The sequence below is a fragment of the Camellia sinensis genome, chromosome 7, assembly GCF_055761805.1.
Source record: "Camellia sinensis isolate YWXY chromosome 7, ASM5576180v1, whole genome shotgun sequence".
Taxonomy (NCBI): domain Eukaryota; kingdom Viridiplantae; phylum Streptophyta; class Magnoliopsida; order Ericales; family Theaceae; genus Camellia; species Camellia sinensis.
The window spans coordinates 121,574,886-121,599,889 of record NC_138967.1 but is presented as its reverse complement, the minus strand read 5'-3'; the positions used below and the strand labels follow the sequence as shown (position 1 = coordinate 121,599,889).

The window sequence follows — 25,004 nt, the reverse complement described above, 5'->3', positions numbered from 1 at the left end:
GGTACAACACTTTCTCACCTAATATTGTGAAAAAGTCAGATCTTCACTCTGTTTATATTGTCTTTTTATTCTAGCTTTTCCTTTGCCTCCAAATCCTCATGGTTCTAATAAATAACTCCATTAGGTTGTTATTGTAGCCACATTCCTAAACCCCTAGTTCTCATTTGGACTTAGTATGGTCATTGTGATTTGAATGCCATCTTTTGCAGCCATAATTTGTACTAGAAACTTTAATCCTTGAAGTTTAGGGATCTTAAGGAAGCTCTATGAAAAAAGTTCAGTACTCTTGAGATTTAAGACTGGTGTACTTTTGAGTGCATCTTAGACCATTGTTATAGTTTTTTAGTTGTGGTTTTGTTTAATATCTTCTTTAGTCTCTTTAAAGCCTACAGTTCATTTCAAGATATATATAGTCCGACTAAAGTTCATTTCAAGATTGACATAACATTCTAACTAAAGTTCATTTCAGTATTTATTTATTTCTTTTGTTCTTTTTCTTTGAATGCATACCAAATTGCAATGGAAGCCCCCATACACATAAGAGTGTTAAACTACTACTACAAAAGAGCAGACATGCTATATTTAAAGGATAGGAAACATTTGCAGGAAAGGGGAAAAAAAAAACAACAGATGGCAGTGCACCATCTGATAGTATTTTCTTTTTCTTTTGTTCTTTTTATTTGTATTTTCTGTTATTTATTTTGCATCTTGATCGACTGCTACTACTATTTATGTGCACCATATCATTTAAGTTTCAAGTTACATCATTCTCAGTTTCAAGTTAGTTTTAGAAACTTTGATCAGCCCTCTAGGGACCTGGCTGAACTCCCATGACTTTTATTGGTGATATTCAACCTTCAAGGACAAGTTTAGAATCCTGCTAACTGTTTCTTTGTCTGTTTCCTTCCATCTCTACTTTCTTTATTGCACTTAATTATCAAGAACTGTTGTTGGCTCTGATGGCATGATTTGATCAAATACTATGTTACATTTGGCTTCGAGCCATGTACCAAAGGAAAACAAAGACAGAATTTGGAGAGAAGTAAAGGTAAAAGAATTATTGCATTTTACATATCAATTTCCAACTATTCTTGTTTTTCCAATACGAATGGAGCCAGGATTGATAAAACCACTAATTACTTGTTGCTGTAGCTTGATTTTTGGGCAACTTGTCTTGTGGCATTTGAACAGTGGGTTGTTCAGATATCGAATTATGGGAATGATACAGTGTAATTTCATAAAGTAATTGTGTCCTAATCTCTTGATTCTTGTCTTTTAAATGTCTACAAGCCTGTGATCTTGAAATCAACTTCTGAAATATAGAGTTTCAGTCTTCAGTCATCTGGCATGGCACAATATATAGTCACAAAGTTGCCAATTATTTGCAGGTCAATACAGATGCCGATGAGTCAATGAAGAAATTTGTTTTGGCATCTGTTGGAAAAAAATGGAGAGAGTGGAAGGCTAGAGTTAAACAAATGGGGTATATGCCATTCGACAACGATGTTGATAGGTTAACTCATCGACCTGAAAGAGTACATGAGCATCAATGGCGAAGCTTAGTCTATTATTGGGGCACTCGGAAGGCACAGGTATCATTTAAATTGTTTATTGATCTCTATCGTAATCTCATAAGATGAGTTTGCTAAATTAATAAATTATCTTGTGTTTGTGTTCATATGTAACAGAAAAAAAGTACAAAAAACAAAGAAATTCAGAAGAAGAAGACATTAAATCACATAACTGGCAGAAAACCATTCTCAGTTGTTCGAGTAGAGGTATATAGTTTCTTTATATTTCAAATTGAAATTGTATATTTTGATTTTGTTACTTAATTTTAAGTGTAATTGTAGGAAACTAATAAGAAGAATGGAGTTCCTGCAACTCGCTTAGAGGTGTGGATGGCTGGGTACTCGAAGGATAACAAACCAAGTAATGATAAAGTTGCTGAGGTCATGGTATGTAGCACCATAATTATAATAATGCATTTTGCAGAACATTGACAGCTATGATTAGTTTGAGAAATCATTTCAAGTGCTCACTCTAGAGACTAAGTGGAGCACTGGCTTCCAGATGTTTATGATATCAACCCAAGTAATTTTGAACTCTTATTGAATTAAAGACATAAATCTACTACTAACATATATATAAGGTAGTTGGTAATTATTTTTGGTTGGTGTATTTAGAATCTTTTAATTCTACTCTTTCGTTGTCTCATATCAACCAACAAGTTGATACTGAGAAGATAGGGCCTGATAATGTTAAGGAACCTAAGAGCATGATAATTGAACCATTTACTCGCTGTTATGCCCTTGAACTTTTGAAAACTCAACGAGTTGCCACATTTGAAAAATCAAACCAAATTTCACACCTATTCTTCTCCAAACTATATAAACTTTCTTTTCTCTTTTAAAACCCCAACCATAGAAGCCTCCCAGAACCCATAACTCATCATAATTCCAATTGTAAGCAGCCATAGGTAAGTTTCCTAACTCTGTCTTGCATCAGGCTAGATTGTTGAGTGGAAAAATAATTTTTTAAAAAAAGGTCATTAGGCAAACTTGTTCCTGGGTTTGAAATAGTACATATTAATGCTTTTGCTTATTTTCTTTTATTTTAGCACACACAATTGTTCAAACTTTAGTCATTGTGGATTGATAAAAAAATTCGTGTTACAATCCCCTTCCTTGAGCTATTTAATTCTTGAGTTTTGCTTCTAAAAATTCTTCTATCGGAATATCCCAGTTTTGCTGCACTACGTTCTGAAAGTAATAATGTCTGCACATGTTTTGAAACCTAAAAGGTGTAGGATCAGAATCAGCGTGAGATTGAAGCAATGAATAATAAACTAGTCTAGTACTTAAACATACAACTGATTGAAGAATTGGTTGCTTTGGAAAAGTCCAATGTTGCTTTGATGATATAGCTGGCCTTAGACAAAATCAAAATAAATATTGAATGAGCCATCCTTTATATTGCTCCAAATCTACCTGTCACTTGGAATATGCATTCTGTGATTTACTGGTGTCCATGAATTTTTGATGTTCACTGTTGTGTTGGGTTATTGACCAAATAGGAATATACCGAACCGGAGACATTAAGTACCCTTTTTGCCTCGTACATGACTAGATTTATGTCCTAATTCATCACTCATGAAATAATTGTTTTTGGTTAATTTGGTATAGTGCAGGGCATTTCTGAAATGAAATTTAAATATTCTATTATTTCATTTTGTTATATGATCTCTCAAGGAAAAGGGACTTCTGTGATAATTACAATGTTATCTTACATAAATTTCAGATGTGTCAAAGTAATTAAGTCGTAAAACTGTTTGGGGCTATTAATCTGTGAAGGATGAATTTAAGTTTTACAACTTCTGATTAAAACTGCAGGATGAGAATTTACTGTAAACTTTGCCATTGGTCGCTTAACAATGGATGGGGTTGGGACCCTATACACTGTACTTAAAAGTTATGATAGCATATCAAAATTCTGTAGAAGACTATATATACCTTTCCACATAGGCACACAAGTGTGAGTTGAATCATAGAGACTATGAACAGATTTGATGTAGAAACTACCTGATGAATAAAGAAGAAATCTAAACTTGAAGAGAGACAAAGTAGATAGTTAAATTTGATAGAGAGTTACCTTTAACAGTGCCTGCAAATTGGAAGTGAGAATTAACTAATTACGTCTTGCTCGTAGGCTGAATTTTATTGGTGGCTAATTACTAATTAACAATTGTAGACACAAATGAAGGATCTTGGGGCACAATCCAAGGCTACAGATGAAGAAATTATCACACAGGTTCTAGGGCCTGAGCGACCTGGTCGTGTTCGAACATATGGATTGGGTCCTTCTCCAACAGATGTCTTTGGAGGCGGATATAGGCAATTGCAAGAACAAACTCGTATCATCCAAATGTAAGTCCAAGAGCAACTTAACCAATATAAAGCACAAATGGAGATGCAAATGAAAGAGATGATGGATGCTATGCTTAATCAACAGAAAGTACAAATGGAGATGCAAGGCACAATCCAAGCTCAACAAGCACGAATTGAGCAATTGGAGTCTCAACAGGCCATGAGTGGGCCTATTGCACCAGCTGCTACACGTGTGCATTCACAACAACAATCCCATGCATACACCTCATCGTTTAATTGCCATTGTTCGTCCGAGGAAGTGAGTAAATAGTTAAATATGAAATTTTCATATGACATGTTATTCATGTTATTTGTTCTTATCAAATGCAGGTTCACATATCAAAGAAAGAAAAGAAGAAGAAGAAGAAGAAGAAGAAAAAGAAGAAGAAGAAGAAGAAGAAGAAGTAGATATGACAAACTCAGGTTCATTCTAAACCATTCTAGTTGGATTGCTTTCTCCTTCTAACTTATTTGTTGATTGGCTTCAGGTTCAGTCTAGTTAGTTGATATTAAATGGATTTTGTTTTTTCTCAGTGATTTAAAATTGATAGTCCAGGAATTTTAATGTCCAAGCATGCAGCCAATGTGTACACACTTAAAATTTTCAAGCATGCAGCCAATGTGTACACACTTAAAATTTTCAAGCATGTAGCCAATGTGTACACACTTAAAATTTTCAGAATGTTTGAAGATGAGTTCTTACAATGTATTTCTTGCAGATTTATTGACACAACAATTGGAGCATCACATATCAACATTTGGCCACAACAAATTCCTACTTCATTTGTGTCCACACCCAATCAAATGGTAAGGCTAAATTTTAGTCACACACAATGGCAAAACAAAGATTAAATTAACTTACATTTATTTCTTTATGCAGTTTGTTCCCATTTTGACCATTCCGCATATCAATTTGATAACAAATGATGCTATGTCAAATCAAGTATTTTTCTAATTTAATTATGGTGTTTACATTGTATGAAACAATCCAATTTAATTATTTGTTGGCATTTACTAATAATGTTTGATACAGCTTTCTGGTTATCCTAACTTCTATTTACGGAATTTTGCACATTTCAAATTTTTTGGCTCGTATATGAGTCAGATAACATATAGTCAAGTTGTTTGTACCTCTAGCTACAATGTAATGCATTTTTCTGCCTAAATGAAGTAGCTAACATCTTTGTATCCCTTTTTGCAGGGCTTGTCTAACAGTGTTAATGGAAATCTTGATGATTTTCAATTCTCAAGTCCTAGTCAACAAATGTAGAGTTAGCAGTGTGGTTCGCAAGATTTTGGTTCTATAAATATTGTTGTTATGATGGATGTCACTAATTTGGCATCATTGTTGTTGTTACTACAATTTTACTACTACTATTTTGGTTTTGTTTTGATAACCAGGAAACCAGATGATGTATGTTTTTGCCTAAATGAACTAGATGACAGCCCTGTTGATGCTATTCTTACGTTCCTAGTGATCTTTTGATGTTCCTATTATAGACTTGCTGCTACCGCGGTCTTATTGATCCTCTACTACTACTATTGCTGTATATGGGTCTGGACATGTTGTGTTGCAGTTGATGTTAGTAGTAGTTTCTAAGGGATGTGCCTCCTCATTTCAGTACTCTTTTTCTTTTTCTTTTTCTTTTTTTTTTTTTTTTGTCATACAAGAAACGATTCAAATGGAACCAAGAATAGCTTCATTTTAATAAAATATTCCCTAATTTCAATTAATGGAAGAAAAAAAAAATATTCCCTACGGAGCTAACAAGAAAAACAAAAAAACCAACATATCATTCAAAATGATATTTTACTTTATATTTTTGCATCAGCAGCAGCCCCCCCCCCCCTCAAAAAAAAAAGAAAAAAAAAACGCCACTAAATGACATCATTGTGACGTCACACGTTAATTTGGGATGGAGGGTGTGGCGGTCGTCAAAGATTTTGCGACGTTTTAAGAAACGCCGTCTAATATTTTTAGCGACGTTTGTTTAACGTTGGGTAGCTATTGTGGCGGCCGTATTAGCGGCGAAAATTTTACACGTTGCTATAAGATATTACGGCGTTTTTCAGGTTTTTCCCGGCGTTTTTAAAACGCCACTAAAAAATGAAATTCCTGTAGTGTTTTTATTTTTCTAATTCTAACTGTAGACAAGCAGGAATTGGGGGTGTGCTGTGCTTCTAAGGGACAACATAGTGCTATGAGGGTCTATGGGCCTTGTTCTAATCCCATATCGTTGATTTTAACCGTTTATATTGTAAAATTCGTCGAGTAGTTCATTTATGAAAAAAATTAAATTAATTAAATATCTATAGACTTAAAACAAAAGCACATTAGTTTTCAAAAAAAATAAACGATTAAAACCTAAGACTTAATCATGGAATTACATGTACTCGATTAATTTAATTTTTTGTGTGAATAATATATTCGATAAATCTTATAGTACAAATAATTTAAATTATCAAAATAAATTCGAGACAAGTTGTCATTAGATCCCACAGTACGCTACCCAGGTCCTTGAAAAGCAAACTTGACGTGCTAGCACTAAACCAAAGAGCAACAACCAAAACAAAATAACCAAACCCAAAAATCATTAGTTGGTTAGGATGACTATTGAAGCTATTTTTTAAGAAAGAAAAAAAATATAATACGTAATTTTAATTTAATTTAATTATATACTACTTTATTTCTTATGTACCTAAAAAAAAAATGCTTCTTTTTTATTTTTTTTTATTTATTGCGAATTAGTTATCAATATATTATATAAGGAATCAAAGCTTTGTGGAGCTTTAATATCTCAATCTTAATTTTTTAATTTTTAATAATAAAAAAAAGTCTTCTATTGGCTAGCTCTTGTTCAAGCAAAAATATTATATAAGGAAAATGAGATTTGTAACCCACGAGCCTTTTGAGAGTTTCAATACCCCAATATTAATTTCTTAATTTTTTTAATTTTAAAAAATAAAAAAATCTTCTATTGGTTAGCTTTTACTCAAGAAAAAATAAAATAAAATAAAATAAAAATTAATATCTCTTGATTTTTGACTTTCAAAAAAATAGAAAGTATACAAATCTATTTCAAAATTTAAATTTGAAGGTCACTAAATATGAAAAGTAATCTACTAATTTAAATTTAAAATTGGTAGAATATAAATTTAAAATTATAATGATAGCTCATAATTTTTTAAAAATGTTTGAGGGCCACAAAAACAGTGGCTCGTTTTGGCAGTTTTGAGCCATTTGAGCCAGTGTTTTTGTGGCCCTCTACCATTGCTGATAATTTTTTCTTTACGTTGAGATTATTTATATATTTTACAAAAGAATGCATTTAAGAAGAATATTATAAGAGTTTCAAAATCTCATAGAAATTCTTTGTACTATTATAATTGCAAAACGTTGCCATTTTATTAACAACCCCGCCAGATAGCTCGAATAATCTTAGGCTCGAATGGCTCGTTTTGGCACCTTTTTTTTTTTCCTCTCTTCTTTCTTCTTCTTCTTTTTCTCTTCCAAACTGTTAAATGAGACCAAACAAAAAAAAAACACAGAGAGAGAGAGAGAGAGAGAGAGAGAGATGGGAATTTTACACCATGCAAGATCAAACAAAATTGTAGGTGAATAAATGAAAAAAATTTAGAACTCAATCTAGAAAGAAGAAGAAGAAGAAGAAGAAGAAGAAGAAGAAGAAGAAGAAGAATCACCCAAACCCAAAACCAAACCCACAATCACAAATCAAAATTGAAACTCAAATCAGACAAAATCAAACAAAAATCAGTTCAAAATTAAACCCAAATCTGTTGAATGAGAGTGTTTGAATGCTTTTTTGTTTCCAAGAATAGAGATAGAGAGGAGAGGAGAGGAAACAAATCTGGAAAGGAAAGGAAAGGAAATGAAACAAAGAGAGAAACAAATCAGTTCAAAATCAAACCCAAATCTGGTTTTCTCCGTTCGTTCTTCAATGGTTGTCACTGTTCGCTGTTTGTAGAGAGAGAAACAGAGTGAGAAAATGTGGAGGAAAAAACAAAGGAAGATGAGAAGAGTGATCAGAGAGAGGGATGAGAGGTGAGAGTGATGAGCATGTTGAATGCTTTTTTGTTTCCAAGAATAGAGATAGAGAGGAGAGGAGAGAAAAGGAAAGGAAAGTGATGAAGAGGAGAGAGAAAATTTTCAGGCCACTCGAGCCTCAGTTTGTTCGAGCTATGGAGCATTTTGCTTTTATTAAAGTTGAAAGTTGCAATTCTTTTTTTATTTTATTTTTTTTATGTTGTTTAATTTTTGCTAATATGTGTCATAATATGATTAGTCTATAAATTAATTTTATATTCTTAAAATAAAATTTTAAATTTAGATTCTTTCTTAAATTTTGTTACCAGAATAAAATCAATATTCATTTCTTAATTTATGCATCTTTTATTAAATTATAAAATAAAATTTTAAAATTTAAATTCTTTTTAAAATTATGTTACTACAATTAAAATGAGATCAACATATGTCATAATGATGTGTCATAATATTATTGATTTAAACATAATATGTTATTAAATAGATGTATTCAAATTATTAATCGCTATTAAAAGTTTATATTTTTATTGTTTGTTATTTTTTTATTTTAAATTTTATAATTTTTTCTTTATATGTTTATAATTTTTTATTTCCTCACCCCTCGGAGCGTAGGACTGCTGCATTGATTGAGCCGAAGAGGCTTCTTGGTTGGCCCTTGAGGCCTGTGCTGACTGTGTAGGCTAGTGACTCTGTGTCTGCCTTGAACTAGACGCACCAAATAGGCCACCCAACTGTGGGCAAAACCTCTTCAAGTGCCCCGCCTACCCACAATAATAACAAGTGAGCAGCTGGCCTCTCCCTTGATCTTGGCCCTGAGAACGAGCCGAAGACGATGCTACTCACTGCCCTTTTCCCCTATGTGGGCAAGCTGGAGACTTGTAGCCCAACTGACCACATTTGAAACAAGTGATGTCTCCCTGACCACCCCTCCCAAAACCCAAACTCGGTACTAGAAAAGTGGACCTTGACTGAGCTCCCCGGGACTACTGGGGATTAGAACCCCTCTGGCTCTTACTGTCCCCTTGGTTATCTTGACTCCTCCTGGAGCCCCTCATTCTCTCATCCTCTGCATGCATGATAGTCTCAAGATGGGCTACGGCCTCCACAAGGCGCCCATAATCCCTAATCATGGATCCAGTTACTTTAAACATGAGCTCGGTCCTTAACCACTTCTTAAACTCCAGACAATGGCGTTCCTCGGTCGCCACTAACTCTGGTGCAAACCTTGACAAACTGGTCAATGTGGCCTCAAACTCGGCCACTGGCGTATTCAATTACACCAACTTGGAGAATTGATCCCTCAACTTCTTCCTTACTGTAGCAGGTAGGTACTTGTCCTAGAAAGCGTCAATAAAAGCCTCACAAGTCCTTCCAATGCACCCCCGCGCATACTTCCACCACTGACCTGCGTCTCCCTTCAGCTGGAAGGACGCCAAAGTCACCCTCAAACCCCCGTCTTCGATGCCGAACATCTCAAACGTCTTTACCATCTGTTCTAGCCACTCATCAGCCTTCAGTGGCTCCTTAGGATCACCCAGAAGCTTGTCCGGATTTGACCGGAAGAACTCTCTCTTTAGAAAAGACGGCCCTTCTTTAGTTACTTGGGCCTGGACTTGATTCTTAGCCCTGAAAATGTCCGTGGATTCCCTCAATACTCCGGTCATTTCGCGGGCTAAGGTGTCCATGGCCTATTGACCAACTGGTTCGGCCACATTGGCCTGACCAACTCCTTCCTTCTATGCCAGAATATCATCTAGTATCAGCATCTCCTGCTGCCTAGACCTACCACGCCTACCATGCCTACCACCACCATGTCTACGTCCTGACATCCTAATAAAGGTGACGAAATAGATTAGCACATTTACAAATGTGCCAAAGCTAACTCACTCTCGTCTGAATGCATTGGACAACAATAATTCACTCCATATAAGCACATAGTCACGTAAACACATACGGATTTCCTTCCTATATAATGACCGTCCTGCGGCATTGCTAAAGTTTCAATTAAAAACAACAGTGATCAAGTCCTTTTCTAATAAGACTTCCAGAAACACGTAGACCCAATCAACATCTTAGAAATTAAATCTCATACTCATATAATCACATAAACATGATATCATGTAAGCACATATCGTCCATACTTAAGTCTCTAACAAGTGAGACAAACCCATTGTGGTAATAACCACTTCCTATGTACCCAAGGTATTCAAACCCGGTATGCTCTGATACCACGTTGTCATGCCCCAAAAAATATTACAACTAATCCAACTCATAAGAGAAATGAATATAATAGAATTAGTGTATTTCCATTCATCAGAGTTCGTATTACAAAAGATATTACATGCATTATACATTCATAAATGTTTATCCTGAATTTACAGGATGTAACACTAGTTAATAACAACAAAATAAATGCCCTACAGGCTTGCATCTTTCCAAGATATTTCTTGGTTACAACAAAAGTGAGTCATAAGCTCTATAAATATAAAGCCCTTGGCTTGAATAAATATTTAAACACAAATTAACAAAATAAAACATCCAGCTCCTACGTCCTCCCATGCTACGTCCTTGGAGGAAGCATGTCACCGGTACCTGAAAATGGTTGCCCAAGTAGGGTGAGCCAAAGCCCAGTAGAAACAGTCTATCACAATATATGAGGTTTAACTAAGATATAAGTGTCAGACATATTCAATATTTATAACCAATGTACAATCTTCCCATGACCGTTCAGTACTAATACCCACATCTTAATCCATTTCCATTTATTTATTCCAAGTTACTTCATTTCATTTCAATTCATATTCCAAGTGTATAATTTTCAAAATAACCCAACTGAGACTGCAACTTAGTGGTTCTCAATCTACACAACTATCATACATGCATTTCAGCTTTTTCCATTTTACAAAAATTTCATCCGCGGGATTGGCACCCATATATGCAAATGATTTCGAGACTTTCACCCTGGACACTTCGGCCAACTTAGTTTCAATGGAGTCCATCCCCTTTCTTCTCCCAAAACATGGAGTACATCCCCTTTTTCCTCCCAAACGTTATATATATATATATATATACAATGTATTTAAAAGTACCGTCATATTCAATGACTATCAATTATACGTATTCAATGCCTTAGCACACCGTCATATTCAATGACATAATTAAATGATTAGTTTCAATTCACCTAATCCCCATGCAATTTTTACAACAATCATAGCTATCCTCCACCGATAGCCCAATACAGTTATTTGTAAATAGATATACAATCTTTCTAACAGATAATTCATCAAATTTCCATAGGTGAGTGATTCAAAAAATCCAACTACACCATTCATTTATACATCCTCCCAATTTCACATTTCTTATACCAATTTTATTATTTATACAAAATAATTATTTAACACATATTATGGTAATTTCCCCATTTTCCAAATATCAATCTAAAAGTTAAAATCCACCATTCTAATACAAGATAACCTCATATTCAAAACCCCATATTCATTTATAGAGCACAACATAGAAATCCCCTTTTTCAATTTGAATCCAAACCATAGGTTTTCTCAAAATACCCCAAATCTCACCATTCGTACATAACAACAAATAACTAGGTTAAAGATCATAACAAAGTATAGAATATCTCTACCTTAAGTGTAGAAGCCTAAAGGAGAAGTGGAGGAACTTTAAGAATGACGAAATCAAACTCTATTCGGATGTAATGGTAGCCATTGAGGTGCTCCAACTTTTTCTCAAAGGGAGTAGGGTAGAGAGACCCTTAGATCCTAGGAGATTTGTAGAGAGAAGTCAATTTTTAGAGAGAGGAAGAGCCGATCTAGGGTTTTTGAGTAAAAAGATACAAAAAATTCTATGTAAAAATGAGCTGCTACGAACTGATATACGCGAGGCTCGCTCGAGCGAAAAAGTTGTCGCTCGAGCAACCAGACACAATAAGTGACCTCGCTCGAGCATAGGAAGTGTCGCTTGAGCGCAGAATACATACCTTTAGAAGTTTTACAGACGCACATCGTCGCTCGAGCGCAAGAAGCCTCGCTCGAGTGAAGAACGATACCCTCCCAGAATCTCTGCAGGCCTGGGAAAAAATACTAGGAACACTCAAAGCTTTGCTCGAGCAAAGAGGCAAATTTCTAGACAACAACCATTTGAATAACTAGCCACCAACCTATTTCAAACATGCCTAAGCCACTCCAAAATTCCAATTCAAAGACAAATGAGGGAAAACAAGACAAGGATAACAATTTTAAACCACAAAACCTGAGTCCAGAATATAACAAAGGTTGGGTCAAAACCGGAATCGCTATATTTTTTAAACTCAATTGTCAATTAATCAAACTAAAATAAAAAAGGAAAAAATTTTGGATCAAATTGCTAAAAAATGATTGTAGACACCCTATTTTTGACCGTCCTCAAGACTTGGATGTTCTTGCAGGTATATCCAGTGATGAGTTTGATTACTCGTCGAGCGCTCGAAGTCCACGGTGGAACGCCACAGGTTTGAGTTTTCCAAACCCTGTATCAATTCTATCTCATTTTTGGACCTTGTGTAGGCCCCTTCAGCATGTTGTTGTTCATGCACTGCCAGCCGTGTTTGGGCACTGCCGACCATGGGTTTTGTTCTGCTGACCATCAATGAGCCCTTGCCGGCCATCACTGATGGCCGGCAGGCCAGTAGTGTATCAGTAGATATTTTTTGATATTTTGTGCCAACTGTTTGCACAGATTGAGCCATTTTCTTGCACGTTTATGGCTTGATCTCTTTGAGGGGATTTTGTATCTTCTATATATAGAGGCCCCCTCTTGCATATGTCGGGGTTGGAAATCTTGAAGACAAAAAATCTCTCTCTCTCTCTCTCTCTCTCTAGAATCCTTTCTCTAAATATTTTGTGCTTTATAGCTTGAATTCTCTACACTCTTGCATATAAGCCCTTGATCAAACTTGATCACCATTGAGTTGAGGTTGCTTGAGGTCCTATTTGAGCTCTAGAAGAGGGAATTGGCTTGATTTGGCTTGATTTTGGTGCCTAACTTGTATCTTGTCTTCAAGAGGTAGAATACTTATGTTTTAAGCTTATTTTAAATACATGTTTTTTCCATCTTTGCATGCTGTTTTGAGGCTGGTTCTGACCTCTGAAAATCTCTATTTTTATGGTCTAAAATGGTGGTTTGAGGTTTGCTTGGTGTTAGGGGCAGTCTACCCTTCATGTTGCTTGATTATTAAGTTGTTGTGCCATTTTCAAAGCTTTGTAAAACAAATTTTTTTGGCTCTTTTAACCACTGAATTCCAGGGGATTTTTAGTGGTAAAAACTATGTTTTGAGGTCCAAAATGGGAGGGGGTAGCCTCCCCTCCTTGTGTCGTGTTTGCATGTGTAGATAGCTTAACATGTGACCATGTTTTTCTAGCATTTTGTGACTTGATCTCAGCATGTTTTTGCTATTTTTTTGACTAGCTTTAGCCTTATTCTGAGTTGGTTTGGCCACTTGAGGCTTGCTTTGTATGCTTGTAGTGCAATTGTGCTTAATAGTCTAGTTTATGCTATGTGTTGGCCTCTTATTCTAGCCCTTTTTAGCTTACTTCAAGCATGTTTTAGAACTCCTTTTAGGCTGTTTTTGAACGATTTTGAGGTGTTTGTACCTTTGGAGCCTTGTATTTCATACCTATAGTGTAGTAATCTTCACTAGTTTGGTGTCTTTGGCTTTTAAAGATGTTGTGCATGAGTTGCTTGCATGTTGTAGTATCATTTTACATGTCATTTCAGTGCTGAAATATCTGCAACCTCCCTCATTTCTTTACTTTTTCATTTGCTTTGAGGGTTGGTTAGCCTTAGGGTTGTGTTTAAGCTTGAGATTTAGATATGTGCTTAATGGTTTTAATCCTCTTTTGAGGGTTTTTACTAGCCAACGGCATGATCTCTCTCATTCCATAAATCATCCTTTGGTTGGCCCCTCTCTCATTAGAGGACACTCACCTTAGACTTAATCGGTTGAAGAATGGATCGGTATTAAAATGAATAAATAAAATGTGATAAGTAAAACTTGAGCAAGTTAAAGATGTTGTGTTGCATTGCATGTGTTCAATCAGACGTTATATTAAGCACAAGGAAGATTGGAGCATTTCATACTTAAAGTGATGAAATGAGCCAATCTCCTTGGTCTCCATTGCCTTTGATCACACCGGATAAGGTGATGCCCTCGAGTCTTGTTTTGTGCATTTATTGAAATTGTTCTCTTTGGATCTTTGGCCATCACGCATCGAAGATGCTTGGTTGGTGGTTTTGGATCCAAGAATGCCACTCCTTTGATGTTTTAAGATGATAAGGAGGAGCATAGTACAAACATATCCTTGGAAAACCCTCCATTTTCATTTGTTTGTGCTCTGTTGCAGTATGGTGTCTCAAAGCACTAGTGGCCGGCAGTGGCTCATTGGTGGGCGGTAGTGGTTCACTCTTGCCTGGCAAGGCATAATTTTGGCCGGCAGATGGCCAGCAGCAAGAATTCATGGCTGGCAGGCCACTGGTGCAGTCCTCAACTTTGGTTTGGTAAGGTGGAACAAAAAGATTCTGGAGTATGGTCAACCCTGCAAACAGAACCTCTCAATAGCAAAATGTTGGATTTTTCAGGGCGAAAACCGACCTCATGCATATTCCACTTCCCAAGGCAGTGTAGTTTTAATGTCTTGCATGTTTAGTTAGTGTGCATGTTGTTTTAATTAACCAATTTGCTAATTAGTTAAGTGTTGTAACAATTAGTAAGTAGTTTACTAGTTATTCGATTGGTTTGTAATAATTAGTCTAATTAGTTTAATTAGATTAGTTTAACTAGCTTAGCCTAGCTTAGATTAGCTTAGCTCTTATTCTCCTTTGCAAGGGCACAATGTTGTAATAAGTGTGCGTGAGTGTATGTATGTCTTCCAACGTCACGTCTTTCTCCCTTTTATTTAATCGCTTTTGATGGTTAGATTAGGGATCATTTTCAATTAGGATACCTTATGCTTTCATGTTTGCATCCATTCATTTGTCTTTTGCATGCACCGAGGCTCGACACATCATTCAAACTGCATTATCAATTCAATACTTATTTGAATACGTGTTTCAAAGCATGTTATCAAATTGTATCATATGCCATATTAGTAGTTGAGCCTATTAATTACATTATTGCATGTGTTGTATTAGCCATTTAACATAGTTAGGATCATGCATTTTTCTAACTAGTTTTTTGTTTTGGCTTGGAGTACTCGGTAAGATTTCACACTTTAGCATACTTACATAAGTATGATTGCCATACTGCCATGTTTCACATGCTTGCCATGAGGCTATGTGCTTAAATGCTAAACTGCATGAATGCCTATGGATGAAGGCTTTGTTGTTTGAATTGGAACAATTCAATGAGTGTGAGTTTAAGCCCACTTTGCGAAGTGGAAATCATGTTTTAAGCCAACTTGAGGTGGCAAATCCGCGTTTTAGACCACTTGAGGGTGGCAAATTCAAACCATTTTCAAAAACAAACATGAGTTACATTCATTCCAATTCTTGCGATTTTAGTCTATACTTGCATGTGTGTGTCACATAGTAAAGTTAGCTAATAACCGAAATAAGAACACATGAGATTTATAAAACAACATATCATGATTAGTAGAGGCCGATCTTTGATCGGGCGAGCGAAGGTGCTCATTTCAGGACCTTTCCCTCTCGTGCCCAAGTTTCTGAGCTTAGGCAACTTTGGTGAAAACAGACACGTGGCAATTGGCACGAATTAGGTTTTCCTAAATTTTTTCAAAATAAAATATTTAGGTGGCGGCTCTGTAATCTGGCAAAGTAGTCCAATTTTGGCATTATTTGATTTAAAATTGATTTTCCAAAATGATTTGCCGGATTGGACTCTTTGGTGTTTATCATTTCACATTGCACTTTGTGAGATTAGATTCAAAACCGTGACAAGCATCCAAACTGTAGGACCAATTCAAGCTCTCCGAAAGGGGCCTTCAAGAAAGTCGAGCTACAGTTTTTGGTGACTTTGTTGGGGATTTAGAGAACTGAACTCAAACTCGTGATATGTTGTTTTATTTACACTTATGTGTTCCTTTGCATTGCATTTAGATTGGTGCGCTTAAGTCACTGTGTTTGCCATCTGCTATTCCTGAGCGGTTTGCTGAAGGCTTGCTTGGAAAAGCTTGCCATAAGGCTGACCGGTTGCTGGCTCTGCCACGATGGGAACACAAACCTTGGATCTAGACTACTGCTATACCGTTTGATACTCCTTTCACTTCTCGGTGTTAGGAACTTGAGGTATATTAGGTGGTCTTGCTAAGGCACCCTTTTTTTGACCAGTCAACCTAGTTACATATCGGAAGCCTTAAAGACTATTCCAAACTAAGACAGGTTGCTCACCTGAATGCAGGATTGTATGAAACCACTTGCTTGCGTAGCGAACCCTTAGTTCCTGACGAAATTAGGACAGGGTAACCCTACCCCATCATAGGGGTGTTTTGGCTCACACTTGCTTGATATGTGCTTTTAGAGAGTAACTCTGTAGGAATGTATGCATCAATTGCAAGTCTAGGTATCAGTTTGAGAATATCAGTTTTGAGGCAGAAAATTTGGAACAAAAATCAGTGTTTGAGTACGGATTGTCCAGCTTATGATTTCAATTGTGTGTTGTCCTTGTCTAAGCCGAGGTGCTGTGCGTTTGCTGATTGTTGTTTCTTTTTTTGCTTTATTTTCTTTTTGCAAGGTAGTTTTTCACAATTACTTTCGACGAGGCAGTTACCCCCCGAGCACTCTGGACTTGGGTCAGGAGGATTACCGATCTGAGGATCTTATTGGAGGACAACCAGTGTTTGCTTTGTTACCCCCAGTTAAGAGACGGAGGAGAGTCAGGCATAGATCACCGGTTCAGTAGTCGTCAATTCAACGGTCACTATCTATGCTGCCTATGCTCAGTCGAACCCAATCGTCTGCTTCTACCTCAGAAAGAGTATACACTGGTTCTAATAGATCAGCACCCCGTAGACAACATAGAGGATATGTTGCATCAACTTTAGCAGACCATCGAGGCCATGCAGCTAGATGCTGCCCGCCAAAGCAGAAGTCACCATCCGCCAAGCGGAGATTGCAACCCAGCAGGCTGAATTGATTGCTAGGCTTCAACAGCAACAACAACCACCACAAGCAGTAGTTTCTGATTTGCATCCACCCCTAGTTAGGGTTCTAATACCTGGAGATACAACTAATGTCCAGGAGAATGCAGACATCCCATCAGGGCCAGTCCCACCTCAGGCTTCCAAAGCACCGGTCTACCCAACAAAGGCACCCTTTGAGTTTGAGGTTGACCCGACCACTCTGAAAGTGAGCAAGCTTGAGAAGCTTTTTAAACGAGTTCAGGGCGTCAACTCGATCCCAGATATAGAGGACGGTTAAACAAATTCAACGGTGACATTGTCGGATAGATTTAAAATGCCTCACATAGACCGCTTTGATGGCTTGGGTGATCCCATGGTCCACTTGCGGCTGTTCTCAGACATTCTGTGGCCAATGGGCCTATCCAGATTGCAGAAGTTATCCCTTTTTGGTCGGACCATGTCAGGAATCGTGGCCATCTAGTACGCTAAACTCGAGGATTCTGTAAAAAGGAATTAGGTAAAGATGACTGAGGCTTTCATTGCTCAATACTCCTATAATACTCAAATTGAGGTCACAACTCGTGATCTCGAGGCAACTCATCAAGAGCCAAAGGAGAGCTTCTCTGATTTCGTCACTCGGTGGAGGGCCAAGGCCTCCATGATGACCACCCGGCCAGCTGAAAAAGACCAGATAAGAATGGTCGTTCGTAATCTACAACCGAGGTTGCTACAAAAGATGATAATCCTATATCTACCTATATTTGCTGACCTTCATGAGATAGGGGTGCAGATAGAGGATGTGATGAAACAGGGTCTGATTGACCATGAAAAAAAGCAGCCCAAGAAGGCTTTTACATGTGGTTCAAATGCGGCTACAAATAGTAATGCAGCTACAACGACCTCTGATGTTGGTATGGTCACCACCACACCAAAAATAGCCACCCCTTTTACTAGTACATCTGAAACCATCTCCCAACTTGCAAAGCACCAACCCCGAGGTAAGAGGGTTTTCACCCCACTCTACATGTCTCTATCTGCAGCCTTGAGGGTCCTAATCAGAAAGGGGCATCTGAAGGCCCTAAAGTTGCGTCTGTTGCCTAATCTCCTCCCTTCTACACACAACCCTGCCAAATATTGCACCTTTCACTAGCAGCATGGTCATGATACTGACCTATGCTTTCGACTCCGTCATGAGATTCAGGATCTCATTGACAACAAAGTGATAGCGCCTCCTGAAAAGCCTAATGTCACTATAAATCCTCTCCCACCACATAACCAACCCCCTCCTCCACCCAAGCAAGTAAACCTTATCCAAACATTGGTCGTCCCATACAACCGAAGAATATACCTCACCCCCTCCCACCTGCCTAAGCTGGTGTTGTTCATTCCAGAAAGCACAGACTTGTGCATAATGAGCGCGCCCATATCCCAAACCGAACCCGTGGTGGTGGCTATGGTAGAAGAAGGCATGCCTGAGGGTTCTATGAGCTTAATTGAAGAAGAGTACAACCCGTGTCGCTATATTGCGCCAGCTGGTCAGGCCAGACCAAGGGTGGAATTGCCAACGGGAACGGAGGTTAATGTAGTCTAGGAGGATGAGCCAAGCTAGGGACTGGATGACTTAGCTGATCTTGAGGAGGACATCGCTAATCTGCAATTCTTCAACGAACAGGATTCGGGGGATGTGCACATCAATTGGTTTGACTTGAATGGATCAACGGATAATGCAGGGTGGCTTTGTGATGAGCCAGATATTGATGAGGTGTCTCAACCAAAGCAGGGATATTTGGAAACAAGAACTACTGCAACGGCCGGAATGGTCGACAATAAGGAGAAGTTGCCGGAGAGCATCGGTACTAAGAATTTTGCTCAAGAATTGGGTAGTATTTGCACAGCAGATACAGAACAAGAGGCTACGCTGAAGCTATTCGAATATGAAAGAACTGAGAATGATCAGAAGGCTAGAAAAGCCAAAGGCCCTGTAGGGACTGATGTGTTACGGATACAAGAGTGTTTACAACAGAACTAGACAATTGCTTGTCGGTTACCGGAGGAATGTGGTGGGAAGATGAGGATTTGCATCTTGTCCACACGGATGAGGATTGGGGACAGAATCTGCCAAATGATACATGGTATGCTGAGGAAGTCGATCACATGACTCGGAGTGGGCGGTATTTTAAGCCCCCACACCTGGGCCAACCAGAAGCATCGGGGAAAGATAAGGAGGCAGAGAAACAGAAAGATAAACTATTAGAAGAAGAAGTTGTACTGAAGTAGCTGAAGAAGATTTAAGCGGACATCTCTATTTGGGGATTACTCATGGCTTCATGGGTGCATAGACAAGCCGTCCTATCAGCAATGGATAAGGCTAAGCTCTCTATCGGCACAATCCCCGAGCAGTTAGTGGGACTAGTTTTCCCAGTTGGCACTTCACCGACTTTAACCATTATAGATCAAGAATTGCCGCCTGAGGGCTCTGAGCACAACAAACCACTATACATCTCTGTGGAATGTAAAGAGAAGTGGACACCAGTTGGTTGGGTTGATATCGGGTCTGTAATTAATGTGTATCCATTGCACACGGCCTATGCTATCTGTTTGAAGCCAGCAAACTTCGCACCAAAGGCCCAGGTGATTCGGGCTTATGACAATACAAGTCGGGAAGTGACAAGGACAGTTCGGATTAGAACTCAGGTTGGCCCGGCACAACAGGACATCGAGTTCCACGTCTTGGATGTTCCAACCACCTTTAATTTACTCCTTGGATGGCCGTGGCTGCACCAAGTGAAAGTTGTCTCTTCCACTTTGTATCAGGTGTGGAAGTACCCGCATGGGAAGGGGGTAGCTATTGTTTTTGGGTACTCTTCCATACATCCTCTGCCGGAAGTCACTACACCGATACTAGAAATTGTACACGGCGACGAGGATGTCTTTTTGTCTGGGTTCACCTTAGCCGAGGCTCGGGTAGTGCAAGGTATTCTGGCTATTGATGAGGGATTGTATGTCAGTGCTCAATCCGCATACCTCATGAATAAGCTGCAACATGTGCCCGGAATGGGATTAGGAAGGAGCAACCAGGAGGGCATTGTTGTGTTGGCCGAGCTGCCATATAAACCTCATACCTTTGGTCTAGGTTACACACCTACCAAAGAGGACTGGATAAGAATGGGAAAGGAAATGGCAGGAAGGGCCAAAGCTAAGCAAACTAGGAAGCACTATGAGCTAGTGCATAAACCCATTCAAGGGACCCTGAACGGCCGCTTTGTCCAGGAGAAGGAGGATTTCCCATTTTGCGGCTTTCCTGAGCCATGGCTGAATTTAGAAAAGTGGCACTGGCCGACTTTGAGATCTTTTTTGACCTGCAATTGCAAAGGGATGAAGTTGTAGAAGAACAGACTGACCTACCAGCTGAGGCTGAATAGTGTATAGAGGATGAGTCCGATGGCATAAAACTCGTGATAGGAGTAGGGCTGGCTTGTCTCCTTTTAGATCCTCAGATCACACCGGAGAGCTTGGGGGATGACTTCTCTGTTTCCATGATTGGAGATCAATCGGTTATGGGACCTTCTATCGGCATTCTGGATGCATCTATCGCACCCTCCATAGTTTGGCAATTCGAGGAGGGCTTTTTATCTAGCAGTTCTTAATCAGGTAGTGAACCAGAATCTAATTCCACCGAGTCTATGGAGTCGGAATCATATTCCAATTCTTCTAAGTCAGAGTCTGGTATTCTTGCGGTTAATAACCCGGATGTCGTTGTTTTGTTCAGGTCATTTTTTTCATTTTCTTTTGAGTCGATTTTAACCGAGGAATTGGACGAGCTGGAAGTTGTGAATGAGAATGGTACCACTGCTATTTCTGAGTACTTTTCTGTGCCACTTGTGTATTGCATTGATCATGACTTTTAAAATTTTGATAAAAACGCCGAGGAAGGAATTTCTCTGGTTTTAAAACATTTGATTAATTGAGAGGAGGAGAGGTTTGTAAAACCTTTGGCAAATGAAATCATTTCAAATAATGTGGTACTGAGAAAGATCCACGTCTGGTCCAGATCTGGTCCACGTTGTCTTTGAAGGAACGCGAGTGCTTAATCGCTTTACTAAAAGATTTCAAAGATGTTTTCGCGTGGTCCTACGAAGACATGCCGGGGATCGATCCTGAGATTGTACAGCACCGGATCCCTCTTGACCCTGAGGCCCGACCCGTCAAGCAGAAGCATCGAAGAATACGCCCGAACTAGGCTTTGAAGATTAAGGAAGAGGTCACCAAGCAGATAGATACAGGATTCTTGCTAGTATCTGAGTATCTTACTTGGTTGGCCAACATCATTTTGGTGCTGAAGAAAGATGGCAGAATTCGGATGTGTGTGGATTTCAGAGATCTGAACAAAGCTAATCCGAAAGACGACTTTCCTTTACCACACATCGACGAGTTGGTGGACTTCACCGCAGGCCATGCGTTGCTTTCCTTTATGGATGGGTTTTCCGGGTATAACCAGATCTTGATGGCACCAAAGGATAAGAAGAAGACTGCCTTCACCATGTCATGGGGAATCTACTGCTGTAGGGTGATGTCGTTCGGTCTGAAAAATGCTAGGGCTACTTATCAACGGGCTGCAACCACGATCTTGTATGATATGATCCACAAAGAGGTTGAGGTGTACATGGACGGCATGATTATCAAGTCCAAGGAAAGAGAAGGCCACTACACCGCCTTGAAGAAATTTCTCCAATGAATCAAGGAATATCAGTTGAGGCTGAATCCACAAAAATGCACTTTTGGTGTCACAGCAGGGAAAATATTGGGGTTCTTGATTACACAAAGGTGCATCGAAGTCGACCCTTCCAAAGCCAAGGCTGTCTTAGAAATACCACCACCAAGGATTGAAAAGGAGGTGCGAGGCTTTCTGGGTAAAGTGAAATTCATAAGACGGTTTATTGCAAAATTAACCTTAACTTGTGAACTACTATTTGGTCTCCTGAAGAAAGGAAAGAAATTCCAATGGGATGACCGATGCCAGGTTGCTTTCGAGCAGATCAAACAGTATCTACAGAACCCACCTGTGTTGTCACTGCCAGAGTCGAGAAAGCCGTTGATTTTGTATCTGTTAGTAACCAGCACGACTTTGGGTTGCATGCTTGCACAGGAATCTGAGGATAGAATAGAGAAAGCCATCTATTACCTGAGCAAGAAGATGCTGGAATATGAGACCCGTTACACTCCGTTCGAGAAGGCTTGCTTGGCCTTGGTATGGGCTACTAGGAAGTTGAGGCACTAACTGTTAGCTCACTCTGTAATTCTGGTTTCGAGATTGGATCCTATCAAATATCACTTCGAGAAACCAGCGCTTACGGATAGGCTAGCCCGTTGGTTGCTTCTTCTCTCCGAATTTGATTTGAAGTATATGACTCGCAAGTCTGTGAAGGGGAGAGCGGTAGCAGAGTTCCTAGTCGATCACTAGTGGAGGGAGATGAAGCGATAGAGTATATGTTCCCAGATGAGGCCATTCTGCAGGTCGAAGAAGAGATTTGACTATGTACTTTGACGGAGCGTCTAACTAGTACGCTTATGGGATGGAGGTGTTGCTGATGGCACCCGACAATTCCCACATACCTTTAGCTTTCAAACTTCGATTTAAAGTATCAAATAACAAAGTAGAATATGAGGCATGTATCACTGGCTTGGAAGCTATCCTGGAACTAGGGGCAAAACGGTTGGATGTCATTGGGAGTCAAACCTAGTTGTGTCTCAAACAAAAGGAGACTGGAAGGTTAAAGAAGAAAGGATGAAAATCTATCATCAAACCCTGGATGTTCTGATTCCTAGGTTTAAGAAGCTAACCTTCACGCATCTGTTAAGAGAGAAAAACATGTTCGTTGACGCTTTATCAGCTCTATCTTCCATGATAGACATCCCTTTGGGAGTCCAGATGCGTCCAATCATTATTGAACAGAGGGATGTGCCAGCCTATGAGCTGATCCCCGCAATAGATGAAGCACAAGATCAGAACCCCTAGTATCATGACATCTGGAACTTCTTAGAAAAAGAGGCTTATCTACTAGGGGCAAATGCCAAAGATAATAGGGCAATATGGCAAATGGTTGCTCAGTTTATCCTTTGCGGGGCAAATTATACAAACGAAGCCATTTGGGAATGCACAAGCTATGTGTTGATGAAGAAGAGTCGGAATGCCTATTGGAGGCCATCCACAGAGGAGAGTGCAGATCGTACATGAGCGAAGTGATGCTAGCTCAAAAAATTCTCAAACAGGGGTACTACTGGTCAATCATGGAGGAGGATTGTATTGGTTTTGTTCGACGATACCACAAATGTCAAATTCATGCAAATCGCATGAATATCCCGCCGTCAAAGCTCTACAACATGACTTCACCATGGCCATTTTCAGTCTGGGGAATTGATGTTATTGGGGCAGTTACTCCAAAGGGGTCAAACGGGCATGAGTATATCCTAGTGGCGATAGACTATTTTATAAAGTGGGACGAGGCCCAATCCTACGTAGTGCTGAAAGCGTCACACGTAGCCAAATTCATCAGGAATAATATCATCTGTTGTTATGGAGTCCCGAATGAGATTATTTCGGACAATGGTTCCCACTTCAAGAAAGAGGTGATCGACTTTTTGGAGAAATACAGCATGGCTTTTCATAAGTCATCCACATATCAGCCGCAAACCAATGGAGCTTTTGAGGCCACTAACAAGAATATCAAACACATTCTACAAAAGATGGTGGAAACCTATAGGGACTGGCCAGACAAGTTGACATTTGCTTTCTGGGGCTATAGAACATCAATTCGAACATCTACTACGGAAACTCCGTATTCTCTGGTTTATGGGATGAAGGTTGTTCTGCCAATTGAAATTGAGGTACCGTCGCTGCGGGGTTATGGCTGAGTGCCAGACAGCAGAAGCGGATTGGCAGCAGAGCAGGTTCGATGAACTGATGCTGTTCGATGAGAGGATGCTGAAAGCATTGTACCACATCCAAGGTTATCACTGTAGGATTGCCAGGGCTTTCAACAAGAAAGTTAAGTCTAAGAATCTGAAAGAAGGGGATTTGGTTCTCAAAGACAATCGAGCTCCCATCCATGGCCCTAGGGGCAAGTTTAGACCCAACTGGACTGGTCCTTACGTCATCAAATCTATTTGGTTAGGTGGAGTTGTCATTCTTATGGACCTAGATAGCCTCGAATTCTCCCAAGAAATCAACATGGACAAGCTGAAGAAATACTATCCTTGAGTGGCTCGCTAGGCCGAAAACCCGAAAAGGCGATCTAGGCAAAAGTTAAAGCATTAAAAATTAGAAAAATAAGAAAAATTGAGCTCGCAAGGTTGAAAACCCAGAAAGGACGGCCTTAGCAAAAGTTAGAGCACAAAAGGAGAGTGTTAATACTCGAGTAAACCTGCACCGAACTACGTAAGGCTTGACTCCCATCTTCAGGATACGTAGGCAACTTCGTTATGAACTCCAGCCATAAACACTTCCAAATCAATTGTGTCCATGAGATTGTTCTGGTCATCTTTGTCTTTTCTGCATCCAAGAGTTCGGTTGTGATCTTCACTATGAGAGCTAGTGCAGTGCAGTGCAATGTTATTCAGACAAGGGGTAACTTTCCATGTGCTAGATTCAAGGTTATACACTTCAAGGATAGATTCCGGGTGTGTCCAGTTGTGATCCTTATCGAAAATGGTTTTGAAAAGTTTTAGTAAAAGTTGATTTTGTTCAAATTAATCTTTTTACAACTTAGACCATTTTTGGACCAAAAGAAAAATTGTCAGTACCCACAACCTTCACTTTTATTGATTTCAATACAGAGTTCTCCAACTCATGATACAAATTGAAGTTGTTTTTTATTACATTCAAAAGGA

The 25,004-nt window shown here is 38.9% G+C and overlaps 1 long non-coding RNA gene across 1 annotated transcript; it reads left to right on the top strand.

The window, feature by feature from the left end:
• Positions 1–1,391: 1,391 nt before the first annotated feature.
• On the top strand, positions 1,392–3,968 carry LOC145794763 (uncharacterized). Its single transcript, XR_014334711.1, has 3 exons — positions 1,392–1,778; positions 1,854–1,958; positions 3,751–3,968. It is a non-coding gene; the product is annotated as an uncharacterized LOC145794763 (long non-coding RNA).
• The last annotated feature ends 21,036 nt before the right edge of the window (positions 3,969–25,004 follow it).